A 12216-nucleotide genomic window follows, 5' to 3' on the forward strand; every position below is an offset into this window, starting at 1 on the left:
TCTCTGTTGCACAGCAGGGCTGGCCCCTCCCCTCTGCTCCCTAGCCAGAGCTCTGGTAGAGACTTGCAGGCACGGCAGCATCTGCTTGGCTTCCTCCTGCTCTCTGCCTCCCCTCCACGCTCCCAGCTAAGCAGGTATTCTCATGTCCCCTCTGCCTTACACAGACACCTCAGCATTAGCTAGCAGACCACATGGTGGCTACAGTCTGTGCTGTGGCAGACAGCAGTGTCAGCTTAGGCCTTTTTGGAGCTAATCAACAGCTCAGCTAATAATGTCCCTCCATTCCTTCTTTGTTTAAGAAGAACTCAAACTAATGAGAGAGGCTGTTTGTTTTCTGATGGGGTGATAAATGTTGATAACAGAGGTGAGAAATGCTCTGTTATCAAGGGTGGGGGGGGAGGTGGGAACCCCTCCCTAATCATGCTGGGACCTGGCCACGCCTCCCTCAGCTCAGCCCTGTAAAAGGGAAGGGAGGACTGCTATAGCGACCCCAGGTTTCTAGCCTGACCCACAGCAGGCATGTGCCTGCATGTCTGGAACAGCTGCACGGTTACAAACTGATTTAGCCTAGCCAGGTTAGACTAACCTGCAAAGATTGAACCAATTCAGGCTCAAGCTTTTTGAATTTCTATCACTAGCCTTGATGACCCAGATAGCCCCTTTCCTAAAGCAAGTGCCCCTCTGTGAGGCAAGCATTGCCATTTTTTTCATATGTCTAATTATAACAGATGAATGATTCACTGTAGGGTTATTGTTTTAAGGCAGTGGTTCTCAGTCTTTTTAGACTTAAGTCATTGCTAGATAGACTCAAAGCACCCCTCACAAAATGCCAGCTCTTAGTTTTCACACTTTTTTTTTACTGTTGTGAAGACCTTAGAAAGGCCATAGCTATGGATCTCTACTTGAAATCTCTGGGTTTATCTTGTGAATCATGTTTGTAAATCTAACAGTGCTAACATTGTGAGCGTCTCAAGGCAACCTGGTTGAGAATCATTGGGTGCCTATAGATGTGCTCAGGGGTTGGTTGGGGGCGGGGAGTGATTTAATTAGAGTGATTCCTGGACAGTCACTAATTAAAATGTCTCACAGTCATGTATATTAAGCATCCCACATTTCAAAATGGCCACAGGGGTGCTTTAACTAAAGCTTATTCACCAAGTTTAAAGTGCCTCCACAGCCATTTTGAAACACAGGATGCTTAATATGCATGACAGTGAGGCATGCTAAAGTATTCTAATTAGAACGCTCCAGCAGACTCAGTTTGATTCAAGTCTGCTCCAGCGTATTCTAATTAGAGCACGTTGGACCACATCTATAGGCACCCATTGTTTTAAGGAAACAAAAAATTTCTCATGGTTTCTTTTATGCATTTCACATGTGGGCTTGAATAGTTAAAGAATATTTTTTAAAGCCTCCCACATTGTCAGGGGGATTTTGCAACTGCAGAGTAAACCCTGCATCTGCATCCATTTAGATGACTGAGTGCATAGATCATGTGCTTCAGAATCTAAAATGGTGACTCAGAGATCAATTAGTAGACATCTACTTTACACTCTTGTGATTATAGAGACTAAGGTAAACATGGCATTTACAACAGAAAGTATAAATATTAGATTTTGTGGTCTTGGTACTTACTAGGGGTGTGCAAAGCAGGCTGTATTCAATTCGGATTTGGATTTGGCTTGATTTGGGGGACAGTGATTCGATTTGCTGATTTGGATCACTGTCCCCATTCAATTTAGCTGAATCTGAAGATTCAGAGAATCAGCAATCTGGCCATAGACACAGCTTTATATGTTTTTTTCCTACGTGCAGTGAGGTACCAGGCATATCTCATAAACGCTGAGATGGTGGGGTGGATGAAGTATCCCATGGGAGTGCAGGGGGTTTGCCATCAAACATGTGAGGGGCCCCTCTGCACCGCCCTGGCTCAGTGATCACCCATGGGGGGACCCCAAGTGCCCCCCAAGACACAAGAGGCACCAGTCACCGAGCTGGTGGACAGGTGGGTGAGCCCCCGCTCTCTCCATGGCGGACCCAGAGGTGGACTAGAAGTACTTCTGGTCCACTTCTGGGTTCACTGCCGAGCGGACGGGGGACCCCGTCTGTGCTCCTGTGGGACGCTACATCCGCCCCACCATCTCGGTGTTCATAAGCCATAGCTGGTACCTCGAAGTCTGTAAAAAAAATACATAAAGCTTTGTCTATGTCTGAATTGTCAAATCTCTCCAAATAGATTCCAAGGCTTCTAATTTGATTCAGAGAGATTAAAGGGTCTCCTGATTCAATTCGGATTTGGACATTTGGTCGGGCCAAATCTCCTCCGAATTGAATTAGCGACCAAAGCTTCATATAGCCTAAGTACTTGCATTCAACCCTGAATATATTTCCTATCTCAGAACTGCAATCTATTTTGCTCCAGGCTAACCATAGAACAGCTGATGTGATGTTTTGGTAGTACTTTGTGAGAAAGTGACTGAAGGTGCCCATTCTAAGGATGAGATCCTCTGATGGATTTTGTGCTTTCAATTTTATTGGAAGAAGAGAGGCCTTCTCTTCAGGGCTAGATAGTGGCTTTGGAAAGCACATGAAGGAGGTAAAACACATTCCCTCCATTCTACTCACCAACCATGGCCCTACAACAATTGGCATCCTGGAATTATTCTGAGCTCAAGGGTTGCTGTAGGCTTCTGCATGGGAAGAAAAGATTTTTTATACACTTTACTTCTGTCATCTGTTATGTAGCCACAGAAAGGCTGTGCAAAATATGGTCCTATTTAACAACTAAGTCTGTGCTCCCAAATGCTTCAGTGGGGTTTGCAGAAAGAAAACTATGAGCCTCAATGTTGGTCATACACATATCAATATTTTCAAGCAAATTTTAAAAGTAATCCTAAAACAAACAAACAAAAAAGTGGTCACAGTTGCTAGTGGTGTTGCCAGAGGGAGGATAGGGGGTGAGGAGTGGGGAATAGGGCCAATAGACCTATACACCGACTTGGTGGGGGGAGTGAAAAAGACAGCTGCTGCTGGCAGCCATGCATTCGCATTCATGATCGTAGTGGCACCCAGAAGTCACCACTTCCACTTTACCCCAGACAACCAGCTGCATTCGTACATTGCTGATTGTTGCAAAGACCCTTCTTCACTCATGCTACTGAACATTTGAAGCAGTATGTTAAATTAATACTTATCTTACAAATTGTGAATTAACGCCCCCTCTCTCCCCTCTACATCTATTGATAAATTTGTCTCCATCTTCCAGCATATCAAGAGCCTTGAAAATAGAACTGTTCATAAAAATTGAATCAGTGAGATTTTTTATTCCAGCACCTTGTAAATTTATTATTTCCACAAGGCAAAACTTATCACCTACTTGGATCTGAAAGCAGTGATTTCCAGGATAAGAACTGAAAAGCCCAATGTAGAAAAGCCTGTGACTCAGCTGTAAGACATTTCATTACGAGAGAGCCTCCACGTGCCATTTAAAATGTAGAAGTGTCATCATAAACCTCCCACTCTCCTAAGAATAGAGCCATCACTGGACCCTGTTATCTCACAACCCCAAGGTACAATATGATAATGATACCACTTAACATCAGCGCACAGAGAGAGAAAACACTGGAGATGCCGCAAGCATCTCAACTATAAAGAAAATCAAATTAAAATATTAATTTACTGATTAATATAACATTAGGTGACCCATTTCTCCAACTTGTTAAACAACAAAGACTTGTGAAACTAAACAAGTGCCTAAGAGATAAGTATTTTAAGAATTCCCATAGAGATGTTTAGCTCCTTTTTAAACATCATTAAAGATATACTTTGCATATAACAGGCAGTTTTCTTTTCTGCTGCATTGACAAATCCTGTTTGTGTTTATTAATATACACTCTTAAAAAGGGCTACATAGAGGGGATTTTCTGTTACAGAGTTTCTGCAAGTATAGGAAAATGTAAAAAGCAAGACAAATACTATGTTAAAGGAAGATGTTATAGTGGAGAAGAGCTTTGGGATCTTTTAGGTTGAGGAATGGGACAGAATATGAGGAGATCTGTGCTTGGTTCCTTTGCACAAACCATTTAATCCTTTTATGTCTCTCTTCCTCCTATGTACAGTGGGGTTTATAAAATTACTTTGTTCAAACTGGTCTGTTTAAATTGCTGGTACTTTGGGTTTGCGGGGAAAACATATCCCGTTTACATTTAAAGTTATCTTAGGACTTTAAAAAAATTAAAGGTCAGCTTCTATCTGCAAATTCTATAACCCTAGAATCATGGAATATGCAGGGTTCTAGTATTCCACGTGGCACCATTATACATTCAAAATATTCCGTACTTTACAAGAAAAAAGTATGTGTTAGGGATATTTCTTATTTTAACAATGTAAGTTTCCACAAAAGCTAAGCAGACACCCACAGTACTGAGAATCTCATGACTTACTGAGGTTAGAAGTAAATGTTTTGTTTTCTGTTTTTGTTTTTCCCCAATAGAACTATGAAACTCTCTTTCCCTCTGACAACACATCCCATTTTATCCCTAATGGTTTATGAGATATAAGCCCTTCGATGCAGTAGTGTAACAAGCACCTGGCTGGGGTCATCTGACCCCAGCGCTCTTTCCTGCCCAGGGCAGGGGGTCAGACTCAATGATCTACTGAGGTCTCTTCCAACCCTAAAAATCTATTAATCTATGAAACAAACTGTAGTGCCCAGAGCAAATCCTGCAGGAGAGTTGGGGGTGGGAGGTGCAGGGCTGGAGAACACACAGTTCTGGGGTGGGGGTTCTGGGAGCGGGAGAGACATGCATTTTCTGAGAGTGGGTGACATCAAGGGGTGCAGGTCCAAGAGTGGGGGGGGGGGGGGAAGAAAGAAGTCTTACAGATGCCAGGAACATATAAAATGTCCCCAGCTGAGCTGCTGCTAGTGCATGTGCTGTCGCTGCCCTGGCTGTTGCACTTAAATCAAAAGCATCTGGGAACAGTTTGGGAGTTCCCAGCATGGAGTTCTTAGCATGGGAGCACAGCCAGGGCACAGACTTTGCAAGGGTGGTGGATGATTCCAGCACCCCTCCTAACTTGGCAATCAGGGTCCCCCTCGCTCACCCCTAGTTTACTACTTACTCATTACTTCAATGCACTATTAATGGAGCCCTTCACTTTAGTCCACTGTAATATTTTATGGTGGTGAGGGGTGGGGGATGGAAGCAGAGAGAAAGAAGAAGTTAATTCAAATCTTTAGGGTTAGGGAGAGAAATTTTCCCCTGGCCCCTGATCTGTCCCCCACCTTTTATAGATGCTCAAGCAACATTTAGAGTACTAGCACTAGTCCTAAAGAAATTGCATCACTGAGCAGGTCAAAAAAGAGGGAACTCAAGTTGCATTAAATATATGTTTGGGGTACAGAGCAGCATTTTTCTTAAATACAGATTTGTAGGATCATGCACACACACACACACACACACACACACACACACACACAGAGTATTATAAGCTTTTATCTTTCTATCTTTTCTTTAAAGCCCCTCACAAAGCCCCCAGTGTTATTCCAGGGTACCATTTCTCTCCATCTTTGCTCCCATGGTAACAGTTGTCTGCTTCCAAGACAATGACTCCATTTCTTGTGTTTTTGCATCTTTTCTCATCTGCAAGACCCTGCCCTGAGCATGTTGACAAGCTCTCCTTCACCAAGTCCTTTGCTTTTATTTATCAGACTACCTCTGTTTGTTCCAGACCCTCAATTCTACAAGTGTAAATGCTACACACAACTCCCATAGAAAGAAATAGCTGAATCAGGTCTTTTTTCTTTCTTTTTCCAACCTTCTTTCACTCTCTTTCCCAGTTTGCTTGGCTGCCTTAAAAAGAGAAGTCTTGTCATGATTATTTTAAGTAAGACTCCCCCATTTCTATGGCAGGGGCAGCACAAATTGAATTGGAACCATAAACCATTTTTAAAATGCAAATTAAATTATGAAAGGTTAGAGTTGTGTGCACTTCAAAACACTCCAACTGGTCCTGGACTCGCAGCTTGTATGAAGAAGAAAAATGTGAATTAAAATAAATCTGCATCCACAAAATGGGGAAAAGATTTTGGCATTATCATTTTCTTTTATTGTTGATTGGCTCCTTAGTATGCTCAAAAGCCTTCCAAAACACAAAATACTCATTTGGGACCAAGATTCAATTGTGCAAACAAGCCAGTAACAGCTAACAGTTTAGAATCAATATGCAGCCATTTAGTAATGCCAAAAGCACATGGCCCAATGGTAGAAGACATAGGATACCAATTTGACAGTAGAAACAAAAGCCAATGGAATTATACTGTACAACTTAAGTGGTAACAGAGCCTAAAACATATGTAATGCTGGATGTTTCATTCTGAAGCCCACTTGCTGCCTTATAATTTGTTTTAAAAAACAACATTATGGTTAATGAAGGGGTTGTCATATACCAATGTTCACTAATTGGTTCTGGTCTTTCTTAGCAGGGAGGCTGCAGAGGGTGGTCATGTGTGAGTCTTCATCGTCCCCTCAGGACCTTTCCTATAGCAGCCCCCAGGACTCATATATTTTCTCCCCTCCTGTTCAGTCTGTATATGAGGCAATTAGGTGAGATTGTATGGAGATATGGAGTGAGGTGCTATCAGTATGTTGACACCCAGCTCTGCCTCTCCTCCTCTGACCCTGGCTCCACAGTCTTGGTCTTTTCCCAGTATCTGGCAGCAGTTGAGGACTGGGCATGGTTGAACTAATTGAAACTGAATCCCAACAAGACAGAGGTGATAGCAGTGAGCAGACCACTCATTCTAGAGGGGACTGGGACACTGTGGCAGGGCACCTTTGGTGCCTGCTACTTTAAGGGCCTGAGCAGGTAGCAGAGCCCATCAGGGGGTCACATGGTAACCAGGAGGCTGCCTGATTGGAGAAGGACTTGGCTGCTGGAGTATCAAACCAGGCCCAGGGAGCAGGGCCAGCAGTTGCAATTGGGGAGCCAAAGGGTAAACATCTCTCAGCTGGAGTACTGCTGCTCCCAGACCACCTGGAGGTCAAGGGTAGGAATTATGGGGACAGAAGAGGTTCCTGGTCCTGGGGCATGATCCAAAACTACAACCTGCTGGACTTGGATGCTGTAGGGGGCTGCTTGTGGCGGGGGGAGTCTCCAGGAGATGCCACACATGTGCCTCCCCAGAGACAGATGAGGATAGGGTGCTGGAAAGCCTCAGTCCCTGGTGCCTTGTGGGTATTCCATGGAGGGGAAAGGCTAGGGAAGCACACCCTGACAGAAAAGCACAGGGGCCCAGGTCTACTGAGTGGGGCCTGAGGTGGGATCCTGGTCCATTGAATGGAGCCTGAGACAGGACAAAGGTTGACCTAAAGAGACTTTAGGGCCTTTCTCCTCTTGGGCCTCAAGTCCCAGTGAGGCCTCAGTGAGGGGGAGAAGTGGCTTCTAGGGGTCTCACTGGGTAGAGCCCGAGGGGGGCCTGAAGGACTACACGTAGGTCAATGGAAGTTGAGGCCCTAGTGGGGGGAAGAGTTGAGGGCTGTCAGAGGCTGCAAAGAATAGGGTCCATGGGAGCCTGAAGAACTTTGCTTAGGCCAGCCAGAGCAGAGGCTCCAGTGAGGGGGCATGTGACCCAGCCATGTCTAAGAACACCTGAGGCCAGAAGCCAAGTGCAGCCCAGCAATGGGGCTGGGGGAGTTGGAAGTAATTTTGGATGCCATTTGTGAGGCATGGGACATGATGAAGGGGAGGTCAGAGCCTTTTACTACACCCTTGGTATCAGGGCATCATGGGCAGCCTCCCATATTTTTCCATCTACTTTGATACATCAAGGTGTGGCCGGAGATGCAGGGCAGACTGCCCTAGATCGGTGGGCAGGCTGAAGTAAGTGACTGGCCCTGAGCTGGCCCCCTGTCACAAACGTGTATCATGATGGGGTTCAGTCAGCTCTAATCACTCAGGTTTGCAGCACTGGAATGCTTCTGGATCCTCTGCTGGACCTGGATCTTGAGGTGGCAGCAATGTCTGGGAGTACCTTCCACGAACTCCATTGGTGAGAAGGCTGCAACCTTTTCTTTTGGATTCTGATCTTTCCATCATGATCCATACCTTTATAACCTCAAGGCTGGTCTACTATAGTGTGCTCTATGAAGGGCTACTCTTGAAAACCATCTAGAGGCTGAAACTGGTCCAGAATGTGATAGCTTATCTTCTGATGGGGGTGGGTTGCCAGAAGCACAAAACTCCAGTCCTCCAGGAACTACACTGGCTTAAATAGCCTCCTGGGTACAGTTCAAGGTAGTAGTTTTGACCTATAAAGCCTTCAAAAGCTTGGGACCTACAAGCAGCAGGGAAAGGAACTCACAGTACAGTTCCATGCCCTCATCTTAAGGATTTAGAATGATGAGGAAATCCCAGATGATCTCAGGGATGCCATTACTGTTACAATCTTCCAGAAAAGAGACAAATCTGATTTGTGGAAATTACAGAAGGGTTGCCTTGCTATCCACTGTTAGGATGGTAAACACCTTGCTTTTTCCCGCCCTTTTCCCTTGCTGATTTATGGTGAGCCCAAACACTGAAAGACTTGGTCTTGCAGCTGATACATTGCTTACCTATGCCCAAGTTAGAGATTTAACTGGACATAAGGCTTAAGCAGCAGAAGTGTAATGTTTATTCTAACTAATATCAGCAAAATGACATGTTTGTTTGCTTAGTGGAATGTAGGGCTTTAAATTGTTAATCATTTGTCTAATCATTTGACTGTTTGTTTAGTTGTGGAATAGAGGAACCTGAAACCAGACAGGGGAGGAAACCAGTGGTTTATAAAGAGGGAAAATGCAAAAGTAGGCTTTTAAGATGAGTAACCGCAAGTGACCAAAGGTAGTAGGGGTGATGACTTCATGCAGGTGCAGAATGGAAATTTTAATGGTAATGGGCTAATGCATAGCCAATTCCATGGGAATAAGGCAGGGGCAGAGCCATGGGTGTAACAGTCAGGGGAGGAGACCCGGCATGGTTTAATGCTAATGAGTGTAGCCTGGAAGGTATAAATGTATGAATGCAATGATGTTCTGGGCCGCTCCTCAGTTTGGTGGGGACCCGCCCGAAGTTGCCTCCATTTCAGTAAAGCTGTTTGCTTCAGGAGTGATCATGCTCGTGATTCCGTGGGCAATTGGTTCGTCAATCTCTAGGCGTTGGGCCTCACGTGGAGTCAAGGTTTAACATCCACCATAGGAAAGATCATTGTGAGAACTCTCCTGAACCCTCTCCTTCCACTTGCTGAATTGCTCACCTCAGAATCTCAGTGTGAGTTTAGGGCATTAAGAGGTACAACTGGTATGATCTTCACTGCTCTTCAGCTGCAGGAAAAAAGCTGGGAACAACATAAACCTCTCTACAAGGCCTTCTTTGTCCTTACGAAAGCCTTTGACTCTACCAACTGAGAAGTGCTGTGGAGGATCCTTCTAAAGTATGGATGTCTGCCAAAATTCATCACCATTCTTTGCCTGCTCCATGACAGTATGAGAGTGGTGGTTCTCAGTAACAAATATATTACAGATCCTTTTGATGTTAAGATGGGAGCTAACCAAGGCTGGTCATCACTTCAACACTCTGCTTGATATTCTTCACCGCGATGCTACATCTGACCACCAACAAGCATCTAGTCAGAGTGGAGCAAAACTACCAAATGGATGGTAAACTTTTTAATCTCAGCTGACCCCAAACCAAAAGCGAGACCACCCTGGCCTCAATTGTCAAGAGCTAGTATGCTGTTGCTGCTGTAGTCTGTGTTTGTTCAGAAATAGACCGGTAGGCAATCATCAGTGTCTTTACCGAAGCTTGAAAGAAAATGGGACTGACACTTAACATTCTGAAGACTAAGATCCTCCATCAACAAGCTCTTGATAAGCAGTCCTCAGCTCTGGTAATTTAGATTCATGGTAAAACTCTGGAGAACACTGAATATTTCCTGTACCTCAGAAACCATCTCTTGCAGAAGGCTGACATTGATGAAGAAACCCAACATCACCTCAAATGTGCAAGTGCAGCCTTTGGATGCCTGAGGAAATGGGTGTTTGAAGATCATGACATTAGATCTGAAACCAACCTCATGGTTTATCAAGCAGTCATGACTCCCACCTTACTGTATGGAGCTGAGATGTGGATAACATGGAGGGGACACTTCAAGTCATTGGAGAAGTACTGTCAGTGCTGCCTATGGAAGATCCTTTGAGTCCAGTGGAAAGATAGATGCACTAACATTAGTGTCATCTTGCAAGCAAACACCATGAGCATCAAGGTTCAAGACAATGATCATCTGAAATCAAATTCGCTGGGCCAGCCATGTCACTCATTTTATTTATTCTAACTGACTTTTTAAGTTGTTCTGCATCCCTTGCTTCCCTGAAGCTTTGTTGGAAAGGGCAGCCTATAATTTGAGTAAATACATAAATAAATAATCTGATGGTGACTTTTCTGCTAGTAAGGGAATACTTTTTAAAACTTCAGTAAATGTATTATTATATTTATGTTTAGAACCATAGATACATTCCATAAAGACACTGGACACTTGCAATTCCTTTTAACTTAATTTGGAAGTTCAGGCATTTGGTAGTCCTCAAGATATAGCCTTTTTATATATGGACTTGTGCAGCATTACTTCAATAAGATTTAGTAGCTTTCTCTAAAATTGAAATTATGTAAATTGTGTTACTGAAATACTAATCTTATTCTCAGTTTCTGGCTACTATTATATATGAAAGAGTTTAGTAACTAATTAGAAAAATTGGGCACCAGACTCTTGTACGGTACTGTAGAAAGAGCATACATACCAATCCATGAGAGACATGAATTCCATTTACATAAATAATCTCCAGTATCATTTCAAGATGCTCAAACTAACAGGTGATTAAGAGAAGCAAGAGCATTGTGAGCACATCAAGATGAGCAAGATATCAGAGATACTTGGATGCAAAACCTATTTCACTTAAGTACAATCCTGTTCCATAGTTTCATAGTTGGTAGGGTCAGAAGGGACCTAAGCAGATCATCAAGTCTGACCCCCTGCCATGGGCAGGAAAGAATGCTGGGGTCAAATGACCTTAGCTAGGTGATTATCTAGACTCTTTTTGAAGATCCCCAGGGTAGGAGTGAGCACTACTTCCCATGGAAGTTGGTTCCAGATCCTAGCCACCCTGACTGTGAAGTAGTGCCTCTTGATGTCTAGCCTGAACCTACCCTCAATAAACTTGTGGCCGTTATTCCTAGTTACTCCTGGAAGTGCTCGGGGGAACAGGGACTCTTCCATTCCCTGTTGGTGCCCCCTGGTAAGTTTGTAGACAGCCACCAGATTCCCTCTCAGTCTTCTCTTGTGGAGACTGAGCAGGTTTAGGTCCCATAGCCTCTCCTCGTAGGGCCTGCCCTGCTGACCCCTGATCATGCGGGTGGCCCTCCTCTGGACCGTCTCAATGCTGTCTACATCCCTCCTGAAGTGCAGCACCCAGAACTGGATGCAGTACTCCAACTGCGGCCTGACCAATGTCACATAGAGGGGGAGGGTCACATAGAGGGGGAGGATCACCTCCTTGGTCCTGCTCATGATGCATCTGTGGATGCATGACAAGGTGAGGTTAGCCTTACTGACCACATCCTCATATTGGCAGCCCATGTTCATCTTGGAGTCAATAATGACACCAAGATCCCTTTCAGACTCTGTGCTGACAAGAAGGGAGTTCCCCAGCCTGTAGGTATGCTGCTGGTTCTTTCTCCCTAGATGCAATACCCTGCCCTTGTCACTATTGAATCCCATCCTATTTTCATCCACCCACCCCTTTAACCTGACCAGATCTAGTTGTAGCCTGTCCCTCCCTTCTAGCGTGACCACCTCTCCCCACATCTTAGTGTCATCCACGAATTTGAACAAAGTGCTTTTCTTCCCCATGTCCAAGTTGCTGATGAAGATGTTGAACTGTACGGGTCCAAGGACCAAGCCCCATGCTGACAAGAGGGGAGTTCCCCAGCCTGTATGTATGGTGCCGATTGTTCCTCCCCAGGTGCATCACCTTACACTTGTCTGTGTTAAACCCCATCCTATTCTCCTCTGCCCATCCTTGTAACCTATCTAGGTCCAACTGTAGCCTGTTGCTCCCCTCTATTGTGCCCACATCCCCCCACATCTTAGTGTCATCAGCAAACTTGAACAGGGTGCTTTGCACC

The sequence above is a fragment of the Gavialis gangeticus genome, unplaced genomic scaffold, assembly GCF_001723915.1.
Source record: "Gavialis gangeticus isolate Ggan-Ray unplaced genomic scaffold, GavGan_comp1, whole genome shotgun sequence".
In the NCBI taxonomy this organism is placed as follows: Eukaryota; Metazoa; Chordata; order Crocodylia; family Gavialidae; genus Gavialis; species Gavialis gangeticus.